This window comes from Coenobita brevimanus, chromosome 32 (genome assembly GCF_032717465.1).
Source record: "Coenobita brevimanus isolate Jiangsu-jjx chromosome 32, ASM3271746v2, whole genome shotgun sequence".
NCBI classification, from domain to species: domain Eukaryota; kingdom Metazoa; phylum Arthropoda; class Malacostraca; order Decapoda; family Coenobitidae; genus Coenobita; species Coenobita brevimanus.
The window spans coordinates 16,092,685-16,099,964 of record NC_136985.1 but is presented as its reverse complement, the minus strand read 5'-3'; the positions used below and the strand labels follow the sequence as shown (position 1 = coordinate 16,099,964).

The window sequence follows — 7,280 nt, the reverse complement described above, 5'->3', positions numbered from 1 at the left end:
TATAACTGGCAGGACACAGTGTGAAAAACCACCATGCAGCATGGAATAACTGACATGGAAATTTCATAGGAAAGACTGACAAGGAAAAGTTACATTCTGTAATACATTATCTATATGCTGCCAGTTTGAATACCCTGAAAGAGAAAGTAGCAAAGAAAAATGAATAATGAAATAGTAAATAACTAAGGCACGACATTATCTACCGGTACGTTGAGTTAACGGGTCGTCTGTATGACACTTTAAATAGATAAGCAATTGGATTATCAGTCGCTATAAACACCCTCACTTTGGTTGGTGGGTTTAGCTATTTTAGTCTGCATAACGTCATTCAGTTTTGTTGATCCCAGTGATATGATAAAGTCAAAGACTAAAATAACTGTCCGTAGTCAGCCTTTCACTGCTGCTGGTGCATCTAAACGGTTATTTTGGCTAACACCACAATATTTTATTTAGCCAAAAGAAAACGACCCCTGAAAAATTGTTAAGGAGTCCACACTTATCGCTTTTCCTGGTCTTCCTTTCAGAATGCCACAAAGTCACGGTGCCAACATATCGTACCCGTCACCCAGTGGCACTCAGGAAGAAAGAAAAGAAGGAGATGCTTGAAGTCGAGTTTGAGCTTCACCAGTCTGTAACAAATGCTGCCTCTACTCTAGTGTTCGAAGTCAGCACTTTATCAAACAGATCACGCGAGGCTCTTCTTGCTGTGGTCTTGAGTGCTGACGAGTCTGCCATCGTGGCCGCCTCAGAGTTCCAGTGTTTTGATAAGAGTGGTGAAAACTCAACGCTGACCCTCACCATCAACACTGTCCCCACCATCCCTGCAACCACCACCACCCCTGCAACAACCACCACCCCTGCAACAACCACCACCCCTGCAACCACCACCACCTCTGCAACAACCACCACCCCTGCAACCACCACCACTCCTGCAACAACCACCACCCCTGCAACCACCACCACTCCTGCAACAACCACCACCCCTGCAACCACCACCATTCCTGCAACCACCGCCATCCCTGCAACCACCACCAACCCTGCAACCACCACCAACCCTGCAACCACCTCCACCCCTGCAACCACCGACAACCTTGCCGAGCCTGACAACAGCATACAGGTGGTGACTCACAGGATCAAAATTCAGGTTAGTTGTGGTGTTGTGGGTGTGTGTGTGTGTGTGTGTGTGTGTGTGTGTGTGTGTGTGTGTGTGTGTGTGTAACAATTAACACTGGTATAAATGTAATAATTCTGACATAAAGTCCAGCACATCAGTACTAATGAAGGCACTCGAGTGTGTGTGTGTGTGTGTGTGTGTGTGTGTGTGTGTGTGTGTGAGTGTGTGTGTGTGTGTGTGTGTGTGTGTGTGTGCGTGTGTGTGTGTGTGTGTGTGTGTGTGTGTGTGTGTAACAATTAACACTGGTATAAATGTAATAATTCTGACATAAAGTCCAGCACATCAGTACTAATGACGGCACTCGAGTGTGAGATAGTAAGATGTTGCCACAATATCCAGTGATGTCTCACAGTTGTTTAATGCCTTCAGTGCCATGATGTAGCCTTGTATGTTCTTCTTGCTGCCTTCACACCCTTGTACTGAACTCAAGATAAGTACCTTATACTGAACACTTTAATGAAGGATGCACCAAATCCCTCGAGGTGCAAAAGGCTTGCCCATCTATATTATAATGAGCCGATTTCTGTATGTTGTTTGATTGTTACCGCAACACAGCCAAACCCACGCATGTAACGCATATATATATATATATATATATATATATATATATATATATATATATATATATATATATATATATATATATATATATATATATTTGAGAGAGCAGGATGCTGTAACTGGAAGAATAAAACAATTTCCAGTCCAGTCGGGCCACCGGTTCCCGAGTTGACTCATTTCTGGCCATTTGTTTAGAGTGGAGGGGATGGATTCGTTCTCAGTCCGGCATAGAAACTACCAACATGTGACGTGTTTGTTGTATTATCACCCTCTCTCCTCTCCTTCCTCCCTCCTTATACTCCTAAAAGTATATAGTGTAATGATATACTAGTAGTATAATTTAGCATAAGAGCAAACACTACTATCCTGCCTCTCACTCTCTCTCTCTCTCTCAATTGTTGTCCCAGCAGGATAAAAATTCTTCGCTCTGACTCGCTCAGAGCATGAGTAATTCAGTTTCTGTTGCCTTTCGACTTAAGATACCGTAGGAAGTGACTTGACATCGAGCGGAGGCCGCAGATAGTGGCCTTAAACCGAGTTCTAAATAAAATCTGGTGAAGGTTGCAAGGAAATATGAAGAATAAATCATCGGATAAAAGAGGTCAAACGCCCTATACCACTAATACATAATATATTGTTGCAGGTGGAGCGAGAACAGATGAAGGTCAGTGTGACCAACGGGGACCAGATCACAGAGACGGAGCCAGGCAAGTGCCCAGTCCTCTCCTTGGAGTTCCCTGACCTGGCCCTGGAGGTGACATGTATGCCTGGTGGTTCCTGTGGGTCCATGACGTACTGCACGACACGTGAGTATTACCACATACCTCACCACTGCCTACAACACCACCACCAGGGACTGTGTTGTACACTAAGCATATACACTGTACTCAGGCCACAAACTGACACACGAAGCCACCAGTCACACCCTTCTCTCTCTCTCTCTCTGTACTAATGCCACAAATTGTCACACGAAACCACCATCCCTCCCCCTCCCTCTCTCTCTTAATCTATCCATCTATCTATCCCTGCTACCATCATCATCATCATCATCATCATCATCATCATCCAGACCTCTGTTCCCACCTGGTATGAAGTAGGGTTCAGAGTGCCAAAACTCGGTGATAAAAGGATAAGGTAAGCAAAGGTGATGCTAATTAACGGGCCACACTCACATTTACTGACCATTTAAGCCCCAGACTCCTGACTCCACCTCACAGGCCTAAACACCCACACTTACACTCCACCCCACAGGCCTAAACACCCACACTTACACTCCACCCCACAGGCCTAAACACCCACACTTACACTCCACCCCACAGGCATAAACACCCACACTTACACTCCACCACACAGACCTAAACACCCACACTTACACTCCATCCCACAGGCCTAAACACCCACACTTACATTCCACCCCACAGGCCTAAACACCCACACTTACACTCCATCCCACAGGCCTAAACACCCACACTTACACTCCATCCCACAGGCCTAAACACCCACACTTACACTCCACCCCACAGGCCTAAACACCCACACTTACATTCCACCCCACAGGCATAAACACCCATACTTACACTCCACCCCACAGGCATAAACACCCACACTTACACTCCACCCCACAGGCATAAACACCCACACTTACACTCCACCCCACAGGCATAAACACCCACACTTACACTCCACCCCACAGGCATAAACACCCACACTTACACTCCACCCCACAGGCATAAACACCCACACTTACATTCCACCCCACAGGCATAAACACCCACACTTACACTCCACCCCATAGGCCTAAACACCCACACTTACACTCCACCCCACAGGCATAAACACCCACACTTACACTCCACCCCACAGGCATAAACACCCACACTTACACTCCACCTCACAGACCTAAACACCCACACGTACACGCTTCATACCATTTGTCACCCACACCCACACATACTTACTATTGATAGCTTTTCATAACAGCTTGTAGTCGAGAACTGTGGGGTGAAAGGTGTCAATTTTAGCCAATTACGTAAGGAGAGGGAGAGGGAGAGAGAGAGAGAGAGAGAGAGAGAGAGAGAGAGAGGGGGGGGTGATAATCATTTACTTTGTGAGTCGTAGGAAATGTGCAATGTCTCTCTCTAGACTCGCAAAGTAAATGATTCTCTCTCTCTCTCTCTCTCTCTGCCATAAAATGCCACAGATCAAGCACCACACTTGAGAATGGTTCTTCACATAGTGTAGTAGTTGCACTGAATGTGGGTGTAGGTGTATCACTTTCATGAATAACATTTTTACTTGCACAGCCAAGGACTTTTAAATTGTGTTGTGCCATAATGCTTTTTTCTAATTTCGGTTCCTTGTGCACTAATATTTAACTTAAACACGCCATTCCTTCCTTCATTCTCCGTAACCAAATGTAACTTATAAACGCCATTCTTCCTGCCTTCATTCCTCGTAAGTGAAATAAGCTTCTCCCAAACCTTACTTCTAACATCATTCTTACGCCACCATCTAACATCCATCCTTCCCCAGCTGCTAACAAACCTTTCCCTGTCCTCCTAACTGCCCCTGTCTCCTCAAAAGCCCCTCACCTCTATTTCTTACCTTCTCCCCCCCTCTACTTTCAACCCCCCTTCCCTCGTCTACTTCCAACATTCCCTTCCCCTTCCCCTCAACTTCTAACCTTCTCATAACCTATGCTCTTAACTTACCCTTTCACCTGCTCTGACCCTCCTGCTTCCTGTGTTCCTAACATCACACTCTCCTGCCACGTCCCTGTATCCAGATTTCTTCTGCTCTTTCTACTAAGCCCCCTCTTTCACCCTAACCATCTTCCCCTCCTGCCCCTATCCCTAGCCGTCTACCCCTTACCTTTTCTAACCCCCTCCTCACCTCCCTTCATTTGCTGATAACCCCTTTAACTCATCCCTTGCTTTTAACCTCATTCCTTCCTTCTTGTTATCATAACCCCACCGTTCCCTGCTCCACATGCACTAACCCTGCTCTCTCTTTCCCTCCTATGTTCTCAAGGGCTTCATCTAACCCCTGCGGCAGCCCTCCCCCCCTCACCTGACTCAGCCCTTACATGCCCCTGACGCAGCTCTCCCTTGTATATAACCTTCCGTCCCATACGCTAACCTCGGCCCTCTCCTAATAAGCTTGCCCTCCCCTGTTAACAGCCCAGCCTTCTCCTTCCCACCACTCAGCCAGTCTTGTACACACCACTGCGCTTGCCTAATTGTAGTGATACCTAGTCTTTACAAGCCCCAAACTCTGCCAGCTCTGCCCCAAACTCCTTCCTCTGCCCCAGACTCCACATTCCCCTGCCCCAAACCCTTCCCCTGCCCCAAACTCTGCCGTCTCTGTCCCAAACTCCTTCCCCTGCCTCAAACTCTGCCATCTCTTCCCCAAACTCTGCCTTTCCTGCCCCAAACTCTGCCATCTCTGCCCCAAACCCTTCCCCTGCCCCAAACTCCTTCCCCTGCCTCAAACTCTGCCATCTCTTCCCCAAACTCTGTCTTTCCTGCCCCAAACTCTGCCATCTCTACCCTAAACTCCTTCCCCTACCCCCAAATCTGCTATCTCTGCACCAAACTCTGCCCTTCCCTTCCCCAAACTCCTTCCCTTGCCCAAAACTCTGCTTTTTTCTTTGCTCCATTTCTGCCTTCTCCTGCCTCAAACACCTTCCCCTGTCTCAAACGCTGCCTTCCCCTGCCTCAAATTCCCTCCCCTGACCCACACTCCGCCTTCCTCTGCCCCGAACTCTGCTTTTCCCTTCCCTACATTATGCCTTCCCCTACCCAAACTCTGCCTTTTCCTTCCCCACATTATGCCTTCCCCTGCCCCAAACTCAACTTTCTTTTGCCCCTGAGCCTGCTTTCATCTGCCCCTAATCCAGTCCACACCTGCCCAGCCCTGTTCCTAACTCTGCCTTTACCCTAACCCTACAGTACCAATCCTTACCCCAACCTACCCTTTAACCCTGTCATATCCAACTTATAACCCTGCCTTACCTTGCCTTTCCCCTTATCCCACTCTTAACCCAACCTCCTACACTCTACCCCTAACCCTTCCATGCCTTGCCTGAACCTCCTCAAAACCTACCCTAACCCTGTCATGGCCTAACCTTCCCTTATTCCTGACTTCCTACCCTGCAGAATGTGTCACTGACAACATAGGAAACACAGCCGTGCACCCAGTGGCACTCCTTAGCAGCACCCAGGCTGGGCAAGACGTACTGGAGGCTGAGATCCACTTCCAGCCACCCGGGCATGGTAGGCCGTGGACACAGCCTAGTGTTCAGCATGGTAAGTAGGAAGCACCAAGTTGCTGGAGCACAAATACATCATAATCTGGACAACGATATTGACGATGAACTGTACATGTGGTGTGGCAGGGAACGTGAGGACACACCTGATAGTACACGCATCGAACACCTGACTACACCACGCTCAGTCAAACTACAGGTCAGTTTTAATGAGAGAGAGAGAGAGAGAGAGAGAGAGAGAGAGAGAGAGAGAGAGAGAGAGAGAGAGAGAGAGAGAATCCCACACGGGTGGTAGGTAGCGGCTGTAGCACTGAGCTGGTAATATTCATTGTATCAAAGGGCAAGGTACTGCCATTTTCGTTACATGTATTTGGTAGGTAAGCCCAGCCCCTTGTGCACTTTGTACAAAGCTTTTAAAAACTTAAGACTCGTCTCTTCTCATACCAGATGGACTAAGCTATACAAGTAGTGGTAGTAGTAGTAGTAGTAGTAGTAGTAGTGGTAGTGGTACTAGTGGTAGTAGTAGTAGTAGTAGTAGTAGTAGTAGGAGTAGTAGTAGTAGTAGTAGCAGTAGTTGTAGTAGTAGTAGTAGTTGTTGTTGTAGTTATTGTAGTTGTAACTGCAGCAGTATTACAATAATAATAATAATAATAATGCCAACGGCCATACCACGTTGAGTACACCGCTTCCCATCCGATCATCGAAGTTAAGCAACGTTGGGTCTGGTTAGTACTTGGATGGGTGACCGCCTGGGAACACCAGATGCTGTTGGCATCCCTACGTGTCAAGTGGGGTTGGTGGAGGATTAGTGACCCTCCCTGTAAAACAATTAACTCTAAGCCATTGGCCACCCCGTCTGGGATACATGGCGTCTGGCAATGAATGAAATGAATAATAATAATAATAATAATGATGATGATAAAAGAAAAGCATTCGGGAGCCGAATGCTAATCGCCTGAGAGAATACACTGTTGGCCAAGTCCAATATTTTGACCATATCTTGATTCCCTGATGATTTCATGTTCATAGCTCAAGCCGTTCATGAGATATAATGGGAAAACACACACACACACACACACACACACACACAAACACACACACACACACACACACACACACACACACACACACACACACACACACACACACAGAGGCAGGCAAAAACATTATCGCTCCGCCTTGTAAAGGCGGGCGATAATAACTACACCAAAAGAGAGATATGCCAATACATAGGCTAGACATACAAACAGAGAGAGAGAGAGAGAGAGAGAGAGAGAG

At 47.2% G+C, this 7,280-nt stretch overlaps 1 non-coding gene across 1 annotated transcript; it reads left to right on the top strand.

The window, feature by feature from the left end:
• The first annotated feature begins 6,657 nt into the window (after positions 1-6,657).
• On the top strand, positions 6,658-6,776 carry LOC145395694 (5S ribosomal RNA). The gene has a single exon (XR_013896659.1). It is a non-coding gene; the product is annotated as a 5S ribosomal RNA (ribosomal RNA).
• The last annotated feature ends 504 nt before the right edge of the window (positions 6,777-7,280 follow it).